This window comes from Leopardus geoffroyi, chromosome B1, assembly GCF_018350155.1.
Source record: "Leopardus geoffroyi isolate Oge1 chromosome B1, O.geoffroyi_Oge1_pat1.0, whole genome shotgun sequence".
Classification (NCBI taxonomy): Eukaryota; Metazoa; Chordata; class Mammalia; order Carnivora; family Felidae; genus Leopardus; species Leopardus geoffroyi.
Window position 1 is genome coordinate 79,708,983 of NC_059327.1, and position 26,569 is coordinate 79,735,551.

At 39.1% G+C, this 26,569-nt stretch overlaps 1 long non-coding RNA gene across 1 annotated transcript in view; it reads right to left on the reverse strand.

Annotated features, from left to right (window-relative positions):
* Positions 1 to 26,569, reverse strand: part of LOC123591685 — a 40,091-nt gene that overhangs the window by 11,982 nt on the left and 1,540 nt on the right. The window lies entirely within an intron of this gene.

A 26,569-nucleotide genomic window follows, 5' to 3' on the forward strand; every position in this document is an offset into this window, starting at 1 on the left:
TCACTGACAGAGAAAAAGGGGAGGAAGGCAAAGGAGATTCACCCAAAGGTTTGACTCTCTCAGTTGGATTACACTGACCTCCCCATACAACGGGCATCTCTGAGAAACTACCTCTGAGAGTGTATTAAAAAAAAAAAAAAAGCTTTATGGAAATATAATTCACATGCTATACATTTCACTTATTTAAAGTGTACGATTGAGTGATTTTTATTATACTCAAAAAATTGCGCAACCATTACCACAATCTAAATTTAGAATACTTTTTTATCACTGGGGAGCTTGAGTGGCTCAGTTGGTTAAGCATCTGACTTCGGCTCAGGTCATGATCTTGTGGTTTGTTGGTTCAAGCCCTGTGTCAGGCTCTGTGCTGACAGCTTAGAGCCTGGAGCCTGTTTCAGATTCTGTGTCTCCCTCTCTCTCTGCCCCTCCCAAAGCTGTACTCTGTCTCTCTCTCTCTTTCAAAAATAAATAAGCATTTCAAAAAATTCAGAATATTTTCATCACCTGGAAAAGAAACCCCATATCCATTAGCAGTGACTTGCCTCTACCCTTTCCATCCCCTATGTCCCTGGCCCTAGGTAACCACTAATCTACTTTTTCCCTCTATGGATTTGCCTACCCTGAACATTTTGTATAAATGGAAATATATGGTCTTTTGTGACTGGCTTCTTTCACTGATAGGGTCATTGAAATTATATTTTCTTTGCAGAATTTACTTTGCGTTAAAACTAATGTGCATGTATGTGTATGTTTTAGTACTGAATTAAGACTACTTTTCCCACTTATGCAGTATGTATATACGTTGACATGTCCTGGTTAAGAAAATGTTATGGCTAACTGAGAGTTTGATGTCCAGTTTAAAAAGTTTTTGGGGCACCTGGGTGGCTCAGTTGGTTAAACAGCCAAATCTTGATATTGGCTCAGGTTATGATCTCATGGTTTGTGAGATCGAGCCCTGCATTGGGCTCTGTACCAACAGTGTGGAGCCTGGGATTCTCTGTCTCCTCTCTCTCTGCCCTTTCCCCTGCTCATGTGCTCTCTGTCTCTCTCTCAAAAAATAAATAAACAAATAAATAAAAAGTTTTCAAATAAATTCTAGTACAGACATCATTAAAATGAATTTTTTCTTCCTTTACTGGCTCATGCCATGAAAAACCTCAATATAATTATGATTGAACATACATGCCATTATTGAGTACCATTGGTGTATAAGAAGTAGACGATTAGTCTAAGATATACTTATTTCACGATGTAGTCTAAAAGGTAGAAAAACAACAGTAAATAAAACACAACAATAATAAAACCCCAAGTCTCTGATATGCATTTGTTTATTTGTTTTGTCTCTTTTTATGAAGGTAAAATGTAGAGAAAAAATCCAGTTATCTGAATTTTTTGTTGTTTGAATTCAGGAAAGAAGTATTATAGTGACTTATGGAAAAGGAATCTGAAAATAATTTGTAAAATAAAAGATAAAAATATTGGCCTTCTATCAGCTGGATCTTTGGGTGTGGATTTTTGAGTTGGATAAATACTATTTCCTGTTTCTTGTATCCATCGGTCTCCTCAAGCAGAAATTATATCTCAAGTTGAATCTCTTTTTTCATTTAGAAATGTACAAGGAAGAGAAAATCAGACTAGGAATTATGCTTCAGAAAAATTATTGAGTGTGGAGAAACATGGCTTAACTCATGCCTATATATATATATATATATATATATATATATATATCTGAAAAGAAGTACACAGTCAAACAAAATGAACCTTGCTCTGGCCAAAAAAAAAAAAAAAAAAAAAAAAGGTTACTTTGTAAATTAAAGCAATTTAACTAATGAATTTCTAGCTACAGGAAACACTAGCATAAAAAAAGTGAAATATCAGGATAGTGATGGGCATTAACACCCAAATGATCCTGAGGTGTAGCTTGGTCTCAGAATGTATAAAAGAGAAAATGTAAATGGTGAGAAAGTCATTGTCCCATGATGTCCCCAATGTCATCCAATCTCATACCATTACTTTCTTGGTAAGCCTTTCTCATTCCTTTACATCCTTGAGATAAATCATGCCTGTGTTGTTAACAAGAAGAGCTGACTCCTGTGACTAAGGGGTCAGCCTGCAGGAAATGTTGTTGATATTGGACTATCATTTCCTACAGAGAGAAGAGTAGTTTATGTGGTGAATCTTCTTTCCTATATACATTTGTTAAAATGCTGCCTGTTCATGAATTTTGCAAATAATTCCCACGAGAATTACTTAATGTGGCATTTTGGATTTTTGCGCAGATTCTCACCATGAATGTTTGCATTTGATCTATTTTACTGATAAATGTCAAGGGTAAACTGACTGACATGGAGGAAAAAATAAGAACAAGTTCAGAATGGGTCAAAATGACAACACAATCTGGAATCTATTGTTTTTTAATCTCATTAGCTAAATTTCCCAAGAGTTTTTAGTTCTTCTATGAACAATGTTTATAACCCAGCCACCATTGTCTGGGATAGAATATTTCAATTCTTAATCGAAGATTTAGCTATGTAGCACCTCTTGCAATTTCAGTGATGCTGGAGCAGGAAGTGCCTGCCCTGAAACGTCTCCAATTCTCAATCAATCCCCTGTTTTCTAGATCTACTTTGTTCACCTCACCATACATACAAGTCAGGTGCCAGATGCTGACTTGCTCAGAGTCCTGGGAACATATCCCACCTTGTTTTGATCTCTCTTTATTAACTGTACAATTTCAAACTCGAGTTTCATGAACCTTCTCTTTCCTGGCTCTGTGATACCCTTTCTTCTACCTCCTCCCTCTCTCACCATTCTTGTCCTTCACCCTGACTGCTTATCTAGCTGGAATTTATTTGATTTCTCTTTCTCTTCCCCTCATCCTGTGGGAAAGCTCAAGCGAGGCTCCCTGAAGCAGTTTTGAACTTAGTTCATGCATTTGAGTCTCTTTGGATAATTTGAGCTTGACCCTGTCACATATCTTCAATAAGACTTGCTCTGAATGTTTTAGTATTGAGAATGTAACATATTATATTCTTCAGGTTATAGGGCTATGAATTATTCTCAAGTTGCAGAACAAAGACATTGACATAAATACCACCCTTTCCATCTTTAGAGTCTAATGGGAAAAAGAATCAGGATGTTTTAGGTGAAGAGTATATCCCAAGTTTTACAATGAATGTGATTTTGATTAAATCCATATCATCTTTACTGTTCTCACCACTCCTCACCCTGCAACCCAGAGAATGGGAAGGGACAAAAAAGTGAAAGAAAAGGAAAAGCAAAGGGAAACAGCTTGTGGTGTTTGCTACTGAAATGCTATATGAACTCTAGTTTGGGAGTTTAATCAATAACTCTTGAGACACCCTCTGCCTTTAGTATTGTACATCTGATTCTGTATTTCTAAGTATATACTATGTTTACTTGGTCATGCATCTTGGTTTTCCCTACAACTGCTGATACTTTCTCTCTTGGAATATGTACTGATTTTTGTGACTGATCATAGTGTATCTTGGCAGTAGTAGGAAGCTCTTTGTTAAGGACTTATTTTTTTTTTAACAGTTCAGGCAATGAAGAATGAATCTCTGTTACCGCTAAGCATTTTAGGGGTGGGGTAGAGAGTGAAGAGGGGGGTTAATAAAAGGCCAGCTAGCTCTAGACTTGCAGAGTGCAGAGGTGAGAAAGGGGAAAAGTTTCCTATTTCATAGAGAAATTTTGGACAGAGTTTGAACAGGGAATAAGCAAAAATACCCAAATGTAATTTTATAGCCAACTTCCCATGTCTTCATGTCTGCAGGATAACTTAAAATCTTTTCATTATATTTCCCTTGCAATTCAATTTGCTGATGTTCCAAGAGAAATAAGAGGAGGGGTGGGAAAATTCCTTTTTATGGTTGGAATACACAAAGTTTATTGTGCCTTTTAAAATTGTAGTCCATTTACAAAATAGCAATACCTATTGCAATATTGTTCTGTGTCCTCTGGGTGAATGAAACATGAACATCAGAAGCAGAATTTCTGGGTGTGTATGTGATAGTGTATCCAGTAAAGAGTTCTGGGCATAGTAGGTCACCAGAAAGGCATAGTTCAGTGATATAAACTCCTGAAGTCAAGCTTACCTTCTCTGCCACTTCACTGCTCCAAGACAGAGTAAGATAGCAGTGGGAAGAGTGAATTAAAGGTTAATTGCATGGCCTATTGGAAGTGAGTGGATAAGGACAGCCTAAGAGTTGCAGAGTGGCACCTTCTCACCTGCATGCCACCCTCATATCCTGCTGTCCCTGTGTTCAGGCACCTCTTCTGCTTCCCCAAAATAAGATTCTAATGGATTCAGGATGGCCTTTGTCATGTTTTCCCTTCCACCCCACGACAAGACTCCCAGGTCTGCCCTAACACCCAGGATCCACACTGATGGTGACCAAACTTTACTAAGGACAAATCAGTACTCAAACTGTGACGGATGAAAATGTGTTTGTTGGCAGCCAAAGATGGGAACGAGGCCATACAGAAACAAGATTAAACGAAAAGCCACCTTTTGACTGTGAGATTCCTCTGACCTCATAATCTGGTCTGCTCCCAGGACACTGGCAGGAAAGTGGGAGAAAGAGCTGCTGGCATTGAATGGCCAGGCATCTACCAGGCAGCCATCACTTGACAAACCATACACTGAAGCTTCTAGTGAGGATTTTGTGACTGGCCTTTAAATACAAAAAGTTAGGGGCACCTGGGTGGCTCAGTCGGTTGAGCATCCAACTTCAGCTCAGGTCATGATCTCACAGTTGGTGGGTTGAAGACCCGCATCAGGCTCTGTGCTGACAACTTGGAGCCTGGAGCCTGCTTCGGAGTCTGTATCTCCCTCTCTCTCTGCCCCTCCCTTGCTCTCTCTTTCTCTCTCTCTCAGAAATAAATAAATAAACATTAAAAAAAAATACAAAGAGTTAACCAAAAGGAGAGAATGTAATTTAAAAATAGGAACCAAAACAAACAGGAAAAAAATCAGAAGAAAAAATTTAATGCAAAGATCACAAAAAAATGTAAAAGAGAGAATTAATATCCTCAGAAAGGTAAGACAATTTATATACATAAAAGGAAAATAAGAGTCTTTAAGAAAGCACCTATTAAAAGGGTGCCTGGGTGGCTCAGTTGGTTGAGTGTCCAACTTCAGCCCAGGTCATGATCTCGCAGCTCATGAGTTTGAGCCCTGTGTCGGGCTCTGTGCTGACAGCTCAGAGCCTGGAGCCTGCTTCAGATTCTGTGTCTCCCTCTCTCTCTGTCCCAACCCACTCGCATTCTGTCTGTGTCTCAAAAAAAAAAAAAAAAAAAAAAAAAAAAAATTAAAAAAAAACATTAAAAAAAAGAAAACACTTATTATGGGACTAAAAACATTTATCAAGAAACCATGATTCATGGAAAATAATACAGCAGATAAAAACAATTCAAGAGAAGATATAGATGATAAGTTACAGGACTTCTAGAAGGTAGAACAAAGGCTGGGAGTAAAAAGTAGGAGAGAAAAAGAAATCAGAAAGTAATGGGAATCTACCATCCAAATAATAGGCATTCCAGAAAGAGAGAACAAGAAAATGGAAGAGATATATTATCAAAGATTTATACAAAAAATTTTGGAATTGAAAGACATGGGTTTTTATATACAAAAGACTACTGAATACCTAATATGATGATCAGAAAAAAGAACTATTCAGGGCATATGATCATGAAATTTCAGAAATATGGGTATAGAAAGAGGACATTCTAAAAGCTTCCAGAGGGAGGAAAGAAAAAAAAAAAAAACAACAGAGACAAGTCACATACTAGGATCCAAACTAAAGATGGCATGCCAGCCTTTTAACTACAATAAAGGAAGCTAGGAGGTACTGGTGCAATGCTTCAAATTTGAGAAGAATGACTTCCAGTCTAGATGTCTATACCTCACGAAATGACCAATCCAGTGTGAATGTAACCTAAAGACATTTTCAAACAACCTAGGTCTTTTTATTCTTAGATCCGTTACACGCTTTCTCAGCAAGCTACATAAGGATGTTTTTCTATAAAACAAGGGATTAAGTCAAGAAAAAAGAAAATCTGGCATCAAGGACAAAGAGATCCAGCACAAGAAAGAGGAAAAGGGAAATCCCACAGGTCTGGAGCATCTTATACAGGATGATGGAGGGCTCTGGGAGAAATACTTCCAAAAAAAAAAAAAAAAGGAACTGATAGACATATATGATAGTTTTGACCACATAGAAAATTGAAGGAAGAGTCATTGAAGAATATGTAAAGATTTAGCCAGAGCCTCAAAAAGAGAAATATAAGCAAAAAAGAAGCAGTTTATTCCAAGAATAACATTCAATTACTCAAGAGAGGGAAATACATTCATAATACACTACTTGATTCAGTGATGAATAATTGTTGTAGAGTCATAATAAAAACATGAAATAATGATTTGTCTCAAAGTAATAAGACTGTATTCTGGAAATAGGAAGGAAAATATCCGTATGGGATATGGTATAAGGAGCTAAATTTATATTACCTATAGTAGGAAAAAATATCTAAAATAGAAAAAAAAGTACAGTATATCATGTTATTTAGAAATATAAAAGCACATACTCTTAAGAAATAGCTAATATAGTAAAATGTGGCTGCTTCACCAGGCATGGAAGAAATGGGGCAGGAGACTGATAACTTCATTGTGCACCTTGCAGTCATGCAGGAAGTGTGAGGCAGACTAAAGGGTTTAAGGTTGCTAAGGAAGCTTGTCTGGGAGGGTCCTCTGGAACCACCTTAGTCCATCAACATTTCCTGGCTGCCTACACTATTGCAGGCCCATCTGGTAATGATAAGTAGTATTTGTGCTCACCTGTGGGAATCTGAGAGCGGTTATTAGACTAGGTGTTGTGCAGGAACTAGCAATACGAAATGCCGGAGGGTGGATCCTGTAGAGGGATATCCTTGGCAGATTGGCAGGGGAAGATCTTGAATTCTTTCTTTTCCTTCCTCCTTCCCTCCCTCTCTTCTTCCTTCCCTCCTTTCTTTCTTTTCTTCCTGCTCCTTCTTTTCTCCTTCTCTGTTTTTCTCCAGTGAGTGTTCTTCCTACGTATCTCTGTATCTCTGTATCTATCTATCATCTATCATCTATTTGTATTAGTCATGGTTTTCCCAAGAAACAGACAAATAAGATATATGTATGTATATGAGGGGATTTATTATAGAAATTGGCTCACTCAGTTATGGAGGCTGAGAAGTTCCACAATCTGCCTTCAGCAAGCTGGAGAACCAAGAAAGCTGGTAGTATAATTCAGCTGGAGTCTAAAAGCCTGAGAATTGGGGGAACTGAAGGGGAAGGGCCCTGATGATATAAATTGCCATCTGAGTCATAAGGCCCAAGAACAAAGAGAACATCAACCATATTGGTGAGTGTGATCTTCTGTATGTAGTCTACCAATTCAAATGCTAATCTCTTCCAGAAACATCCTCACAGCCACACCCAAAATAATGTTTTATCAGCTATTTGGGCATCCCTTGGCCAGTCAAGTGGACAGACAAATTTAAACTTCCTTCCTTCCTTCCTTCCTTCCTTCCTTCCTTCCTTCCTTCCTTCCTTCCTTTCTCTCTCTCTTTCTTTCTTTCTTTCTTTCTTTCTTTCTTTCTTTCTTTCTTTCTTTCTTTCTTCCTATTCTGAAAGAAAAAATGTGTATGTAGATAAGTGGTACTAAATATTAAACCCTGCAGTGAATTACAGTGGATTTGCCTAAATGACCTTTAAAATCTTTTTCCCAAGGGCTCCATCATGCTACTACTCCAAGTGTTGTTGGTGGGCCACTAGTATCATCATCCACCTGAGAGTTTGTTAGAAGTTCATATTCTTGGGCCTCACCCAGACCTCCGGATCATCCCTGCCCCCCAGATGGAACTCAGGAATCTGCATTTTAATAAACTCTTTAGGTGCTTCTGATGCATGTTGAAATTTGAGAAGCACTGCTCCAAATATCACAGCATCTTTTCCTTTCATGCCTGTCCAGGAGAATGCTGACTTTGCCAGCTCAGTTTCTGGGGTTTCATTATGAAGAATTGGATTAATGAAAAGAATGGAGATAAGCTTGATGGGGTAAGCCCTGGAAGAATAATAACTCAAAGTGGAAAAGATTAAGAGAATGAAGGACAAGATAGGAAAACCTTAGCATAGGCCAGGTTTTAGAGAAAATTCTAAAAAGTTTTAGAGACAGAAGGAAGGTTGTGGTACAGTTACTGTCCCTGGTGTTGTGGATTGAGAGCAAAAAGTGGTTTTGAAGTAGATTAGGGATAAGGTATCCCAGTGGCATTTTGTGAATGTCTACCATAAAGATTTAAATTGTTTTCCAAGTTTGCTTTTGGGTCATGTTGAATGGATGTTCATATGAATGTCAAATTTCATCAAGTCTGACTACCAGGTGTTTGTTTCTCTGTGGGACCTGTGAAGAGCTAGGCACCAACATTTTCTAGTTTCATATTATTTAATGGTGGTTGCTTTGATTTACCTGTTTTTTGTCTGTTTTGTTTTTCTTGGTTGTGGTTACTGGACAGATCTCTGGGGACATCACTCTTTGATTAGATGATCACATTAAATGGACAGTGCAGGACACAGCTGACTCTTAGTATCATCCTGGTCACTGCTGACTCAAAGGTCACAGGATTATTAATACATATTACTTTTCATTTCTTATTGAGCATGGTTCCTCAGCCTTCCTCCTGATTTTCACTATCTTTATTTTATTTATTTATTTATTTAATTAATTAATTAATTTTTTTTTTTGGGTGCTGCTACTCTCTTATATAGACATGTCTTGACCTTGTCAACTCTAGAAATTTCATCATCTCTGAAATCTCAAATTTACATAGTTTTTAAAAATATTTCTAGCTTACTTGCTCAAAAGCCCCCCTACAGGACATTTGTCTGATTAGCAAATCCTGTTGGTTCTTCCAAGTAAGGTCCCCAACCTGGCAACTATTTACTGTCTTCACTGCTAACCCACGCATTGAAGCCACCCTCAGCTTTAGTATAAGCTCTAGCTGCTACTAACTGTTCCCCCAGCTTCTACTCTCACTTCCCTAGGGTTTATTGCTTATAGCAGCCAGAATCATCCTTTGCAATGTAAATCAGAACTTTTTACATCCCTATTTAAAAATCTTCCCACAGTTTTCTCAAGCCATTGGAATTAATCCAAACCCTTCAATAAGTATAACCTGTAAAGCTCCATTTGATTTAACACTTGGTTTCCTGTCCAAATTCACTATCCTCTGCTAGCCCCCTTGCCCACTATTCAAATTTCTGAGAAGAAATTTGCCTTCCTTGCTTTTCCTTAAACTAGAGGATGACAAACTATGGCCTATGACCAAATCTGTCCTGTTGCCTGTTTTAGTAAATAAAGTTTTATTGGATGATAGCCACACACATTCTTTTATATGTTGTATATGGCTGGTTTTATAGTATAATATAGAGCTGAGTAGTTGTAACAGAGATCTAATGTATTGACTACATGATCCTTTACACAAAAAGTTCACCAACCCCTGCCTTAAACACATCAAACATATCTGCCTCAGGGCCTTGCAGTTGCTGTTTTTTCTGTATCAGACACAACTTCCCTAGATAACTTAAATATCTCCCTCTTTTCATGTTTGTCTTTCTTTCTTTCTTTCTTTTTATATGTTTATTTATTTTTGAGAGAGAGAAAGGGAGAGAGAGCACAAACAGGGGAGGGGCAAAGAGAGGGGGCCAGAGGATCTGAAGCAGGTTCCCTGCTGACAGTAGCTTCAGCTCAGCAAGTCCAATGTGGGGCTCAAACTCACAAGCCATAAGATCATGACCTGAGATGAAGTTGGACACTCAATTGACTGAGCCACCCAGGTGCCCCTCACTTCATGCCTTTATTTAAATGTCACCTCCACCAATGCCCTCACTGGTTATCCTATTTAAAAATCAGTCCCTATCACTCTTTAGTTTCTCATACTGATTCACTTTAAATTCATCTGAAATTTTGTGTCTCTGTTCACAGATGTGGTGGAGACAGCTAGTGAACCACCTAGGATTCACGCCTCTCATAGCATTGTTTCTGGAAGGAGCTGCTCATGCTAGGATCATACTTCCCAGCCCCCTTATTTCCAGGTGGGGTCACCTGACTAGTTCTGACCAATGGAGTACATGTACAAGTGGTATATGTCCCTTACAGGCAGAGATGGTGAAATGTCTGGGATACCAACTGCTCACTCTCTCTCTCTTCCTCATATGTTGATGATAGTGTCACAAGATAGAAGGAGTCTGGATCCTTGAGTTACTCCCTGCAGGAAAGCTGCCAGACCAGAAACATTTACATTCAATTTTAGTATTTTTTTTGTAATGTGAGTCTGCTGCTAAAAAATTCCTGACTGGGCTGATTGGCTCTCAGCCAAATTAATGGTCTTAGGCTGGTTAAGCTACAAAATATCCCATTATTTTTGTCTACTAGGTGCACGCTCTGCCTGTGCTTCTGCATGTGGTGGCAGTCTTGTTGCTAGAGCATGAGAGCTGGAACAGGGCCTCTTGAAACCCGGGCTAGCAAATCACACACCATCACTTATGTTGGTTCAGGCTGCTCACAGGACCAGCCCAGATTTAAAGGAAGGAGAAATATACTCCACTACTTTATGAGAAAATGACAAAGACACATTGCAAAGTGTTAGTGTACAGGGATGGGAGGAATTGTTGTGGCCATCATTGGCAAGAGTCTACTCAAGCCTATTACATTGTCTCTTTAGAGAAGCACATTCTCTGAGTTACTTCCTATGTGTCAGTATGTGTGTATGTGTCTCTTCATTCAGGCTTCCATAAGAAAATGCCATAAATTTGCTGGCTTATAAACAACAGAAATTTATTTCTCACAAATCTGGAGGATTGAAGTTTGAGATCAGGGTGCCAGCATGCTTGGGATCTGGTGAGAGTGCTCTTCTGTTTTGCAGATTGCTAATTTCTCTTTGTTTCCTCATGTGGTGGGAAAAGGGCAAGAGAACTCTCTGGAGTCTCTTTTATAGGGGCAGGGATTTCATTTCTGAGGGCCCCACCCCATGACCTAATCCCCTCCCAAAGGCTTCACCTCCTAATGCCATCGCTTGGGAGGTTAGGATTTCAACATATGAAATTCAAGGGGACACAAACATTTAGTTTATTGCAATGTATGGGAATATTTATGTAGGTATATATAAGCTACAACTCAGAAATGCGAATGTGTGTATATATAGCATATTTATAATGCATACAGAAATAATTTACTAATATGTAGGTATATGCAGTAGTCCTCTCTTATCTGAGGTTTTGCTTTCTGCAGTTTGCATCACCCTTGGTCAACCATGGTCCAAAAGCACATGATCCTTCTTCTGACATATCATCATAAGGTCCTTAATAGCCTAACACTATGTCACAATCTCACAATGCCTATTTCATTCACCTCACTTCATCTCATCATATAGGCATTATATCATCTTACATTATCATGAGAAGAAGGACAGGTACAGTACAATTCGATATTTTGAGAAAGAGAGATGCCACATTTACATAACTTTCACATTATGGTGTTTTGTTATAATTGTTCTATTTTTAGTCTTAGTTATTGTTGGTAATCTCTTTCTGGGCCTTATTTCTTTCTTTTTTTAATTTTTTTTTTTTTTACGTTTATTTATTTTTGAGACAGAGAGAGACAGAGCATGAACGGGGGAGGGGGAGAGAGAGGGAGACACAGAATCGGACGCAGGCTCCAGGCTCCGAGCCATCAGCCCAGAGCCCGACGCGGGGTTCGAACTCACGGACCGCGAGATCGTGACCTGAGCTGAAGTCGGGCGCTCAACCGACTGAGCCACCCAGGCGCCCCTCTGGGCCTTATTTGTAAATTAAACTTATTATAGGTATGTATGTACAGGAAAAAACATAGTGTATATAGGGTTCACTATCTGCAATTTCAGGCATCCAGTGGGGGTCTTGGGCGTATCCCCTATAGATAAGTGGGGATGACTATATTAGTGAACATATGAACAGCCTCTGAATAGGAGTTACTTCTGGATTGTCTACCATGTTGTCTAAGGTCATTTGTAGAAGGAGCAGTGCAATATATCTTGCTTAGAAGTTGTACATTCTAAATCAACAATATATATTTTTTGTTCAGATAAGAAATGTGTAATTCACCATTGACCTTGGTTTAGTTTGGCTTCTAGAAAGCTGAGTTGAACTGAATATCATTGCTTATTTTTGATATTAACTTAACTGTTTCCCACTATTTTTTTTTTTTTTTTGAGAAAAAACAGAGAGTATGAGCAGGGGAGGGGCAGAGAGAGAGGGAGAATCTCAAGCAGGTTCTGTGCTGTCAGCACAGAGCCCAATGTGGGGCTCAAACTCATGAAACCATGAGATCATGACCTGAGCTGAAATCAAGAATCAGATGTTCAACTGACTGAGCCACCCTGGAGCCCCTCCAATTTCTTAGAATTAGTTTTCTCTTTCATTTTTGACTTCCTTATTGCGTACTTTTATTTATTATAAGCTACTTCAACCATTTTTGAAATGAGATAAGGAGCAATTAAAACATTTAAAAATACAAGAATGTGCCTTTTGTAGTATCAGATAAATTTTCACTTGGGAGAACGATATTAATACATGCTAGAAAAGACTGGAAAACCAAATGTTGGAATCATTTCACACTGGTAATATTTGTGGTATTAGCTTATACAATGGACTAGTTCAAAGAGTGGAAGCGAGTTCCCAGGAGTGATACTGGGCTCAAATGCTTATTGTTTAGTGAATTCTTTTTCTCACTTTTCATAGTCATCTGGAAGAGCCCATGGTGCATCACCATCAGAGATTTAATATTTTCATTTTTAATTCCAATTCACCTATTCCTCCTTTCTAACTCAGAAAGGAGTCTTCATAGAGGAATAAATCATTTATTTCGTTATTGGCTAATACCAGATTATTATCTCACATGTAAAAAGAGGTATTTGTTTCACGCTTTTTTTTTTAATGAGATCTCAACTACGTAAAATTTATCACAAGCATTTGTGACAAATTATAGCAATTATACAAAATGCTGGTAATGTTCCAAAGACAGTTCCATTGTCATTTTATTTATTTATTTATTTATTTATTTATTTATTTATTTATTTTAGAAATTTATTTATTTTGAAACAGTGTGCATGAAAGTGGGGGATGGGCAGGGAGAGAGGGAGAGAGAGAAAGCATCCCTCTGCACTGAACAGGCTCCACACTGTCAGTAGGCCACGATGCAGGGCTCAAACTCTCGAATGGTGAGATCATGACCTGAGTTGAAATCAAGAGTTGGATGCTTAACAGACAGCCATCCAGGTGCCCCATCATATTACTTATAATAGACCCAGCTTCAGTGGGTTAATTACTTTTAAAAGGCTAGTATCAACTAACTAATCAATTTTTTCTTCTATATCCTTTTATAAGCAAAGGAGAATTCTATACTTCACATTTGTTATTCTAGAAATTCTAGTCATTTTCATAAACTCCCAAATTTAATTTACATCTCTGACATTTCTCCTAGCTGTTTGATTTCCTATAATCTGTATTTGTAGCTGAGGACATTAGGCTTTTGCTTATAAGGGCAACTGTAAACTCCCACTGTTTTTTTTCCAGAGCAATAGCTACAGAATTCACTAATAACAGTCCTTAACTTCCATAGTAACCAGTATCACTGCCATGACATTACTCTCTACCCAGGACTTTTACTACGTTTGTAATGCCAGTAGTTTGGTCTTTGTCTGTTGGAAATGATAGAGCCACTAGTCCACACCTTTGTTTAGGCCAAGAGAAAACTTAAAGAAATAAAATTGTCAGGTGCACATTGGAATCTCTTAAGCTCTATTTTTACTCCCTACTTCATAGAGTTCAAAACAAGCAATCTCAAAGTCACAGATTTTTTTGTTCTCCATTTTATGGTATCAAATACTGGCCTCCACAGAATGGGGAATGGAGCTGTGCAAATGTAGTAGAGGGGGTTATTTACTCTTTGATCGGTAACTTCCTCATGAAGAGTGACACTCTTCTCCAAGTATACTGGAGACTGGATTCATTCATTCAGTTATTCATTCAACATATTCAACATATATTTATTACCCATAGTCATAATAAACTAAAAGTATTTAGCAGGCATTAGATCAGGCTCTGGGAAGAGAGCAAAGAATAAAACAATGTGTGCTGCCCTCAAAAAGATTACATGCAGTCTTGTACAGGACATTGAATGATTATATAAATAATCTGAATGAAAAATAAAGGATGCTAGTGTGAGGTTAAAGATGAGTTCCCTGAGGAAGTAACTTTCAAAGTGCTTTCAAACCTGGAGGGTAAGTAGGTGCTAACCAAATGGAGAGTGGAAAGGGTAGAGAAGCCCAGCAAAGATTCCAAGTTAGGAGGTTAGACAGAATTTGATATACATACCAAAGGTCAGGGTGGCAATTTGTAGGTTTATGTTATTAATCATGTACTCCTATTACCTCTATTATGTTTTACAGATTATGGCTTTTTTCTTTTTAATTATTTTTTATTTACATTTATGTATTTTTGAGAGAAAGAGAGAGACAGAGCACAAGTGGGGAAGGGGCAGAGAGAGGGTGAGACAGAATCTGAAGCAGGCTCCACAGAGCCCGAGCTGGGCTCAAACTCACAAACCGTGAGATCATGACTTGAGCCGAAGTCGGAGGCTTAACCGACTGAGCTATCCAGGCGCCCCTGACGTTTTTTCTTTTTAAATGATTGAGCCTACAAAATTTTTTCCCCTCTGTTTTTTGTTTGTTTTGTTTTATTGAGGTATAATTGACTTTACAGTTGACCTTTGCCATTACTTTTGTCAAAGTATCCTTTTGACAAAATACTCGTTATTTATAAAAGTACACTGAGGCAAACTCGAATTAGCTAAAATTGAGTTTATCTGGGAATAGCAGAGTAGCTGCAGTTGGGTGAACGCAGGCTTCAGCAAGCTATAGACGAAGCCTTGGAGGCTTTTGGGTGGGTTGTATTCATGGGCAAGGAGTGCAACAAGAGGGAAGTCCAGCCAGAGTCCAAGCATTAAGTTTATTGGCTTGTGCAGGACAGAAATGCTTCGCGGACGTTCACTGATCAGGAGAGGAGTCTCCGCCTCAGCGTGGAGTTCCGTTCCTCCCAGCGCGCATGCGTGAAATTTGCCGTTTCACAGCCTCCAGTTTCATTTTAGCTCGAGATCCTTTTGCGCTTTCAGGTATGTTTTTTTTTGAATTATTAACTCTCAATTCGTATTCCTGGTGCATAATATTTTTCTTTGATTTTCCCTTTCTCCAAGAGAATCCAAATATATTTCTCTATGTAACATTTGCATTTGTATTTAAGCTTGCATTTGTCTTGCCTCTTTTAGAAGGGACATGCAAACAACTCAAATGAGTATGGGGTGTGATACTGTGATTTATAAGAAGAAATATATAGTTGATCTTCCTGGCATGTGGCTCCTAAAGCCATTGTAATTTCTTAAGTGATAAGAGCACGGCGCCCTTTTTTGTTTTAATGTTTGGCCTTTTGTCCTCCAGTCCTCAGATAGTGCCAGGGAGATGAAGGTTAAATGAGGGTCTTGTTTTTCATAATAAGCCCCTTTCAACCTGAGTTTGTTAATGAGGTGATTTTTGGAAAGCCCCTTAACTCTGGGATGGAGGCTTGTTGTCAGGGGAACCAACCAGGTGATTAGAAGTTTGGAACTTGACCTCTGGAGAGGTGGGAGGGGCTTGATGTTAAATTAGTCATCAGTGGCCAAGGATTTAATCAATCATGCCTGAGTAAGGAAGTCTCCATAAAAATCCCTAAAAATACTGGCTTTGGGGAGTTTCCAGGATAGTGAATGCATGGAGATGCGGAGAGCGCGGTGTGCTTGGAGTGGATATGGACTCTCGGTGCCCTGTCCCATAAACCTGCCCTATGTGTCTCTTCCTTATGGCTGTCCTGAGTTGTATCCTTTCATGATAAACTGGTAGTTTAGTAGGTTTATGGTTTTCCTGAGTTCTGTGAGCCATGTTAGTGAAATACTGAACCTGAGGAGGGGGTCCTGGGAGCCTCTAATTTATAGCTGGTGAGTTAGAGGTACAGGTGACAACCTGGGCTTGTGATTGGCATGTGAAATGAAGGCAGTCTTATTGGACAGAGCCCTTAACCTGTGGGATCTGGTGCTTTTTCCAGGTAGATGGTGTCAGAATTGAATTGAATCATAGGACACCCATTAGGTGTCCATAGTCAAGTAGAATTGCTTAGTGGGGAAAAACCCTCACATACGTGGTGGCCAGAAGTATTGAGAGTTGAGTGGCTTATTTTTGTTTTGTTTTTTTTTTTTTTAGAGAGAGAGAGCGAGCAGGGCAAGAACAGAGAGAGAAAGAGAATCTCTCTCTCTCTTTTTTAAAAATGTTTATTTATTTTGAAAGACAGGAAGGGCCAGAGAGAGAGAGAAAATCCCAAGCAGGCTCTGCACTGTCAGTCCAGAGCCAGGCTCAGGACTCGAACTCACGAACGGTAAGATCATGACCTGAGCAAGTGCTGATCAAGAGGCGCTCAACAGACTGAGCCACCCAGGTGTCCTGAGAGAATGTTAAGTGGACTCCATGTTCAGTACAGAGCCTGACTTGGGGCTTGATCCCACGAGCCTGGGATCATGACCTGAGCTAGAATTAAGAGTCAGACACTCAACCGACTGAGACACCCAGAAGCCCTGATAGTAGGGTGTTTGAGACGACAGTGTTTTCAGGGGGCTACAGCATTTTAGCCATACAATAATCAGGGGTGGCTTACCTGGCTTACATTCCATCCAGATTACAGTTACCAAGTAAAGATGGTCTTGAGTGGCTAAAATAAGTGCCACTGTACTCACTGAATTCGCTAACGGACATTTGAGGTCTTGTCTACCATTACTTTGCATACATCTCTCCATGATTGTTATCTACTTTCCAGTTTTAATACTTTCCAGTAAGCAGATTAAGGTAGCGTGAAGTAGGACGAGATTGTGAGTTGCTTAAGGAAGGTTCTTTGAGAAGCTCAAGAAGATGGTTTGACAGCCTGACAGTGACCAGAGCAGAAGAACCAAGGAAAGCAGACACAAAAATTAAGAAATTATAGCAATCTCTGACATATGAGCGCCAGAAATAACTGATTTGTATCAATAATCTCCAAGAACAGGGGCTCCTGGGTGGCTCAGTCAGTAAAGTGTCCGATTCTTGGTTTCAGCTCAGGTCAGGATCTCACGGTTCATGGGATTGAGCTCTGTGTGGGGCTCCGTGCTGGCAGTGCAGGTCCTGCTTGGGATTCTCTGTCTCCCTCTCTCTCTGCCCCTCCCCTGTTTGTGCTGGCTCACTCGCTCTCTGTCTCTCAAATATAAATAAATAAACATTAAAAAAAATCTCCAAGGACAGCATTCCTTGGCTACAAGGCATCATATTTACTGTTCATTATTTTAGCCCCGAGTTGCCAGAAAAATGTTATATTACATTCAAGTAGTCCATTTACAAAGACATGGAAAGATTCTCACCAAAATTGTTATTACTATTATTATCATTATTGGTTTCTGTGCTTTAAAGGATTGAGTTCAGTTAACGGGAAGATTAACTGTGTTACATGACTCATTCACATGAGTCACATTTTTATGGGGCATCCACTGTACACTAGGCACTGACCCAAGTGGCTGGATCCATAGTGGTAGACAAAGTAAGCACCGTTGTTGTCCTGATGGAAGTTGCAGGATTGCACTGAGATAGGCAGTCATCAAACAGGCAAAAAAAAAAAAAAAAAAAAAAAAAAAAAAAAAAGGCAATAACTTGTATAAAAGGCTACAGGGGAAGAGAATATGATAGAGAACCCAAGGGTGGGGATGAGGAGATACAGAACATATCTTAGCCATCAGAGAGGGCCAGAGAACCCTAAAACAGCATGGTACCAGCAATGTGACAAGGGGGAGAAAGAGAGGTTCAATAGCAGAAACAATAGGGAAAGGATGTGAGATGGGAAAGAGGTTGATGATGTAGACGAGTTACAAGGAGGACAGTGTGACTGGAGGTCATACAGGGGATTAGGGGGAGAGTGGAATGACTTGGAATTGAAGAAGGAGCCAGATCATGGAGGCCTTTGCAAACCACTAGAGTTTAGATTTTGTTCAAAATATCATGGGAAACCTTGGAAGGATTTCAAGCATAGCCACTGGGTAACCAGCTCTAAGTGTCTTTAAATGCTTTAGTTATTTTTGTTTCTCTTTGCTTTTGCTTATATTTGTAGAAATGATGAAGGGATACTTCTAAAAATGTGTGGTGCAAAAATGAATCCAAATTTTAAGGGCCCTAGATCTTAAATAGTTTGGGAGGCCCCGTGTAAGAAAAAAGAACTCAAAATTACAAATATAAAAATAGGAACAGAGATGTTCTTGGAAGGGACCCATGAAATGAGGGACCCCAGAGCTTAAGCTTCATTGTATCACATTATATCCACTTACTTCTGGTGCTGTGGAAAGGAGTTCATAGATATTCCTGGCTTTAGGTGGGAACCAAAGTTGATTTTCAAGTTTAATTACTTGGAACATGTCTCCATTGTTCTTCAGAAGCCCTGTCGGTTTTGCTTCTTTTTCCCCCCTCTTGGATCCCTCCTTCCAGTGCCCCCTGACCCAAAGAGCTCAGGTTAAAAACTCTTGTTTTTGTGGTTGTCTTATGATTGATTTGGAGTTTTTCTGTGGAACTATTTTGTCCTTCCACATAAGTGTATCCATCCTTTATAACAGTATGGATATCTCTTAGGGTTAACATGAGTATATCTGAAATGGTATGGGACAGGGAAATGGGATGGAAAGCAGTTGATAAGATTTATGTTTGTTAGTTAATGTTTTGGAGATTCCATTTTCTCAGGAAAAAAATACTAGAAATATTCCGGGAGGCTGTAATAGTGATGTACCAAAGTTTCACTTTTTAAGATCAAAGACCTTGGAAAGTTTAAAGTGCTTTATTGGGGCAGAACCCCTACCACTTTTTGTTCAACGTTCCTTTCAAATCTTGTTGAACACTGTTGCAATCCCTTACCCTGTTTATCAGGCTGCTCTACTGCAAGAAATGATGTCTATTCCATGAAATGCTCTTTAAAGAAATGGTACTCTGTGCTTTTATGAAATTGAGGGAAAGATGAGCTGGCTAATTTATTCCATCCCTAAAGCTTTGTAACAGAAGTTTAAATGAATGAAAATGATTTGAGTTTGTAGGCCTGGTCTGCAGATAGGAACAACTGCTGGAAACCGTTGAGTGTGGAATGGCTTCAATTTGCTGCATGGATCTCAGCCCATGATATGCTGCTTTTTGTTAACTTTCATAAAAGAGAAGGAAATACAGAGAGCAAAAGCTTTCACAAGGGCTGTGGTTGAAAAGAACCAGTACATGAAGCTCTAAGATTGTTACTTACATTAAACAATGGGGCATTGTTCTGGTAGTGGAAGATGATGGGGACAGGTCTGTGAGAAGTGTGGAGAGTGAGATTGACAGACTCCTCAGTGAGAACTGGGACGGATTACACCCTGGCTTTCTCCACTGGCAGGAGGGCCTGGAGATGCGTGAGAGGCAACCTAAGCCAGGGCTTGTGTGATGATTAAGGAGGTCATGAGAATACAGTTTCACTCTACACCGAGAATATTGTCCCTATGTTTTCTGTATGTGACTTAAGTATCAATGTGTTTGATATTGCCTGGACCACAGAATGTAAATGTTGTTCCTTTTATCTTTCTACTCCAATACTGATACTTCATTAAATGGATGTGATGGGGTCCCTGGGTTGATACCACATAGGTACAGGTGGAGAACATCCTTTAGTACACCTATTTGCTCCACAGCTTTCACATTTTGCTTTAATTGCACAGCACTGCACTGCTGAGAACTGTAACCCAAGCATCTCCACAGAGTACTCAAGTTGGGCATCCTGATTGATTTATAGCAACAGTTAGTCATCTGGCCTTGGTTTCCATGCCTTGTAAATACAAAGAAGAAACCAATCCTTGCCCCCATCCTGTAGAAAGGACAGAATGGTTATATACGTCTATCACGTCGTTAATCATTGTCTTCCTCCTCCTCCTCCTCTCCTCCTTCTCCTTCTCTTCCTTCTCCTTCTCCTGGGGAGTATTGAAATGATTTGGGCTGCTTTGAAGTCAGTTTATTTTACTAAATTAAACTTTTCAGATTGTGCCCCCCCCCCTTTTTTTTTTTACATGATGCCATGCAGTGTTCGATTAATTCTGGCACAAGTACATCTGTGTTTATAAATCTGACCATTTAGTCTCTACAGAAGACAGCTGGAGCCAGAAATCCATGCCAAATTAAGTCTGTTGGTAGGCCCCAGGTTTTTTTCCTCGATATTATTTTAGATTAAATATTTCCCTGTGTGGTTCAATATCTTTGGCTTTAAGTACCAGTTTACTTAAAGAGGCAGTACAGTGCAGTGACTGAAGACATAAGAGTTACAGTCAGAGAGAACCTGGTTCAACTTACTGTGTGACTTAGGAAAGTCAGTTTAGCTCTCTGGGCCCCAGTAGCTTCATGTGTAATATTGTGACTGTGGCATCTGGCCTCCAAGATGGCCCCAGTGATCCCTGCCTCCTAGTATTCGTGACGTGTGTGGTGTCTTCCCATGTTGAATAAGGTTGACTTGTTACTGTGGAAATGATGGTGTGGGACTTCTGAGGCTAGGTAATCAGAGACATTGTGGCTTCTGCCTTGCCCTTTCTCTTGGATTGCTTAGTCTGGGGAAAGCTAGTGGCCATGTTGTGAGGATAGTCCAGCAGTCTGAGGAACAGCCCACCTGGCAGGAGCTGAGGTTTTCTGCATACAGAGAGCACCATATAAGTGAGCTATCTTGGATGCACATACTCAGGCCCAGTGAAGCCTTCAGATGTCTGCAAACTTGGCCAATGTCTTGACTGTAACCTTGTGAGAGAATCTGAGCTGGAAACACCCAGTCAGATTTCCCCCCAGTTTCTGACATACAGGAACTGAGAGACATAATAAATGTTTATTGTTTTCAGCTACTGAATTTGGGATAATTTGCTCTGCAGCAATAGATAAATGATACAGTTAGAATGACAGCACCTCCTCATAGGATTGTTGGAAGGATTAAATGTGACATTGTAAAGTGTTTGCACAGAGTCCGGCACGTGGTGTTATTCGGAAAGATAAAAGCATTGGTTGTAAATGGAAGTAGACACTAAAGGACCAGTCCTCCTCTCCAGTACCTGTTCTCCAAATGCTTTACGTGGGTTCTGCATTTAGATGGCAAATAATTTCAGGTTTGTAGCCAGCTCTTGAGGGAATGGTACATTGGGTGGCAAATCTGATGCTTCTCATGTCCTGCCTCACATGGTTTTTATTATTTTTATTTTTTAAATGTTTATTATTTTGCCAGAGAGAGAGAGAGAGCAAGCAGGGGAGGGGCAGAGAGAGAGGGAGACACAGAATCTGAAGCAGAGTCCAGGCTCCGAGCTGTCAGCACAGAGCCTGACACAGGGCTCGAGCCTACAAACCGTGGGATCATGACCTGAGCCAAAGTCAGACATTTAACCTACTGAGCTGCTTAGGTGCCCCTGCCTCACATGTTCTTATCCCATCTTTTTTTTTTTTTTTTTAATTTTTTTTTTTTCAACGTTTATTTATTTTTGGGACAGAGTGAGACAGAGCATGAACGGGGGAGGGGCAGAGAGAGAGGGAGACACAGAATCGGAAACAGGCTCCAGGCTCTGAGCCATCAGCCCAGAGCCCGACGCGGGGCTCGAACTCACGGACCGCGAGATCGTGACCTGGCTGAAGTCGGACGCTTAACCGACTGCGCCACCCAGGCGCCCCTCTTATCCCATCTTTTAATTTCAGCCTTGCTGTTCCAGTCAGCTACAGGATACCATTAGCCTAATGGCACCTGCCTCAGCTGCACAAGTGCCTCTTGCTCACCACTGGGGCTGTCTTATTCCACACTAGCATGTACACTTTCAGCTATTTAGGTACATGTTCTTTGGGCTCACTGCCTAAAATCAACTGTCTGCATGCCAGCCCTGTATGCCTCTGGCTCTGGCCCTTTGAAGTTACGTTAGACTGCAACAGATGGCTCTAGTGAGAACTGGCGAAGTGTTGGGCTTGACGTGTGTTCATGAAATCATTACCATAATACCTGCTTTACCCCGTTCAGTGGTTTTCTCCTGTTCTCACAACAAAGTCTCAAACATCTCACATGGTGGCATGGACCTCCACAAGCTGAGTCCTAACCATACCTTCAGCTTCCCCTGCCAACTTCTCCCTCCTTTCGCATCACTTCTCTACATTGGCCTCACTGGGCTTCATTCAATTCCTTTTACATAACAATCTGTGTTTGTTGCCTCTGAACCCAGTGTTTCTTAGTTCTTCTTACTTTGCTTGGCATTGTCATTCATTGTTTGGGCCTCATCCTAAATGAGGTATCCCCTGGCAGGGCTTGAAGAGACATCATTTTAAATATCCCAGTATCAATCTGGATTTCTCTTAGCGCCTGTTGTACTTGTAAGTATTTTCTTAATGTTCACATTTCCTTCTTGAATGTAAACTTTATAAAGGCAGAAGCTGTGACTGTCCAGTTCTCTATTGTTTAATGTTTGGCTTAGCATTTCAATAAGTGTCTATTCAGTGGAAGAAAGAATTTAGGGAGAATTCACTTGGCTAGTAAATATATGTGTTTTTTATCTTCTTCTTATTATTTTTTAATATTTATTTCCAGAAGGAGGGGCAGAGAGAGAGAGAGAGAGAGAGAGAGAGAGAGAGAGAGAGAATCCCAAGCAGTCTCTGCATTGTTAGCACAGCTTGATCTCATGAACTGTGTGATCATGACCTGAGTAGAAATCAAGAGTCAGACCCTTAACTAACTGAGCCACTCAGGTGCCTCATCTGTGTTTTTTATAAATGCCCTAGTCTCTCCTTTAAGACATGAACCATATCCAAAAGGGCCTCCTCAAGCTGCTGAAACAAAACATTACTTTAATAACAAAATGACAGATTTGTTGGTAGTAAAACAATTTACTTTTATAATTACATTTCCTTTTTTGTCAGTTTACAAAAGGCAATATCATAGGCTCACATCAACTGACAAATTCCCCCAGTAATTTAGATTATAATTCAATTTACAAAATTTGATTGATAGACAACTTTTAGAGATCATTTTTATTGGATAGAGTCTAACCCTGCATAAGTAAAACAGCTTCAATTCATGTAATCTAACTTTATATAAATAGAACAGACTTTCTGTTGTAATATATGTAGAAGGAGCATTCATTTGCTGAGTCAGTAGGAGACAGGAGGTGCCCATTCTGGAAAATCTGACCATTTCAGAAACGACAACACTATTCAGATGGCAGAGGGTTACACACTAGGATTCTGCTTGTATGTTTAAGGATAGAGAGTCTTTCATGAATGTGATCATGCTTCAGAATATATTAGGGTAAATTCTAGGGCCATCTCATATTAGCCGGTATCAGATGGCCTAAATTTGTAAACTAATACTAAAAATCTGGCATCATATCAATTGAATTATGGTACAGGTAAGAAATCTGAATGATGTTGTATTTAAGACAAGTTTCAATGATAAATATGTATATAAAATGGAAGTCAACTCTGTGGTAGATCAATTATGCACAAAGATAGCTGCCTTGTTATTTTGCAGAGTTCTGTGTACTGAGTTTATTATGTCCTTGACGATGATAAAGAGCACACACTGTATGTGGCAGGAGACCATTCATTTAACAGGTACTTACTGTGTGCCTACTATGCTTGGGCACTTCTCTGGGCATGAGATATAGCAAGAGCAAAATATATCTTAGCAAATTCTCCTGAAGAACAGATTTTGCCATGACAAAGGGCTTTGCAAAACCACATGGAGAGGAAATGGTTGACATCACTGGGAATTAGTGTTGGTCAGGCTACAGGAAATTGTCAGCAGATTTCCCACGGTATTTTCTGAAGAACTAGGATCTTCCAGAGGGGAAGCGATGTCATGTATTTCATCTAGATCCAGCTGTTACAGCAGTTTATATGAGGGCTAGACATGTTCTTTTTCTCTAAGGAAATGGAGATATCATTGAACTAAGTTAATTGAATTCAGGTCTCACTCATCCACAGGGTTTCCCTCTGATGGAGCTGACCCCTTCCTTTCTCTCCCTAGGATCAGGGAGACTTAGCCAGACAGTGAGTTGTTGCTGAAAACCAGAGAGCAATCGATCATGTATGGAGAAGACAAGGGATGAGCAGTCATAGAATTAAGGATAGAGTTTTAATCCAGATTTAATAAGGTAAGCTATATTAAAAGATAATTCCTAGGATAAAATCTAGGAAAGATCCTGACTGTACAATCTAGATCAGTGGTTCTAAAGCTTGGATGGGCATCTGAATCACCACCTGTGGAACTAAAATTAGCGATGCTTCAACTTAACCACAGCAGTTCTGCTATATACTGAAATTTGAAAATCACTCACTGAGATGTTAAAATTTATTTGATGATGAACTCTCACCACACTTTCCCAAAGATTCCCATAGTCATTGGGCAAGATACCAACTTTCTATGCTGCCTGAGATGGACTCCTTTTATTTCTGAAAACACTTGCATAACAAATAAAAATTAAAAATCACAAAAATTACAATGTAAATTCTTGCTGATTAGTAAGATTATGTTTGCTAAAGAGATTGTGTATGACCACGGGTGCTGGGGTTCAATCTTAGATCAAGTGTTCCTTTGATTAATTGGGACACACTGTAAAATATTTTCATTTGTGGTTATCCAGACACTACAATTAGAGTTTGAGTTTGGACCATTGCACCACTGACTATGGGAACTGAGATCTTTAAACCTTAAAAGAGTTTTTATGTAAAATGTGTACCAACAGTGTATGGAATCAAGAAAATCACTTAGCAGTGAGAAGATGGGAACTGTATTAATGTGGTTGTTTTTGCTACTTGGTAAAACCAATGGTTTGGATGACTTAACTCCAAAGAGAGTCTTGTGGGTTTTGTTTTCTCTCCCTTGTTACTCATTTGAATGTATTTCCTGACTAAAAACCAAATAACTTTAAAAATACTAGGTTACATCAATTCTTAGTTAGCCATGTTTGCAAAGATTTCTTCTGGAAAGATGGAGGGAACAGTTTTTCCTTTGAATCTGCCTCCCAACATTCTGAACCTGATGCATACATTGTATGTTTGGCAGCACATAATTCTTTTGCCAAAATGCTTTTGAGTTTTTCTTTACACAAAGCTGTGGAAATTTACCAGAGTAAATCATAAATCATTTCTGTAGTTGACTCCAGAAAACTGAAATTGCACAAGAAAATGAATATACAAATTAAAAAAAATAAAATTTGGCAGGTGGTCTGGTAGTTGTTTTAAGCATTGTTTAGTCCCAAGGAAAACTGAAAAATAAGTTATAAGTTGAGTTGTATATAGTGTAATAGAATGAAGCTTTGAAGTACTAACAATTCAGAAACTCTCACAACCCTTGTCTAAAGCACAGATCTTCTCTGTCTTTTGCAGTGTTTTCTTGAATTAGATGTCTGTGTTTACCAGCTGCTGTAAATCACTTTTTTTTTTAGTACAGCATTTGACACTATGATACCTTCAAGTGGATGTTGCTTATCTTGTGAGTGCTGGTGAATGTTGAATGAGTATGAGAAAGAATTATAGCTATTTAACAACTGTTTGCAAAGGTTCCAGGGTTCTTGGGAGGGAGCAGGAAGTATTAATTTAAAAACAGTTTGCAAAGCAAAAAAGACAGAAGAAGAAAGCATTTTATTTCTTAATCTGTTTGGATTACCTCTAAGGAGATGAGTTATGAATGAAATTCAGGATTAGTACACAGGAAGGGCTCTTAAGAGACAGTCTAGACTTTAGGCCATCTTTTCTTTTATAAAACTCCTCCTTTTTTTTTTTTTTTAAGAGAAAATTCTCTGCCATATGCTTACACACTTGGAAGAAAAGGGAACTAATAAACTCTGAATAAATCAGTCTGGTGTCTAATAAACTTCATCAGCATTGTTTTCTTTGAAACATATTTTTTTTAACTTCTCAGATTGCAGTTTGGATTTTGTAGGATTTTGTAGACTCAGTCATTTTACATCTTGGATTTGTATAGTTTACTTTTCTGCCTGTTTTAAAAAAGATGGTCAAAGTCATTTTAAATTCTAAAACACTTTGCAAAATCACTGCCCTTTATCTTAAAATTTTAAGCTGTATGTTAAGTTAGCCATCATATTTCAACAGAGGTATCTCTGTTGTCACTGGTACATTTTAAACTACTATTGGGAAAAATTTTCTGGTAAAATTATTTTATGTCTTCTGTATACAGTTATGAAAGTTTAAACATAGGATTCACTTCAGATGGCCCTGTCAGGGATGCATGAATCCTCTGTATATCTCCTCAACTCCAGTGCTACATAAAAGAAGGAAAACAGTTTAAAAAAAAAGAAATCTGTTTATATAATGCCTGTAAATAGTATATACGAATATACTGCAGACCGTGGTGAGCAATTAAAAA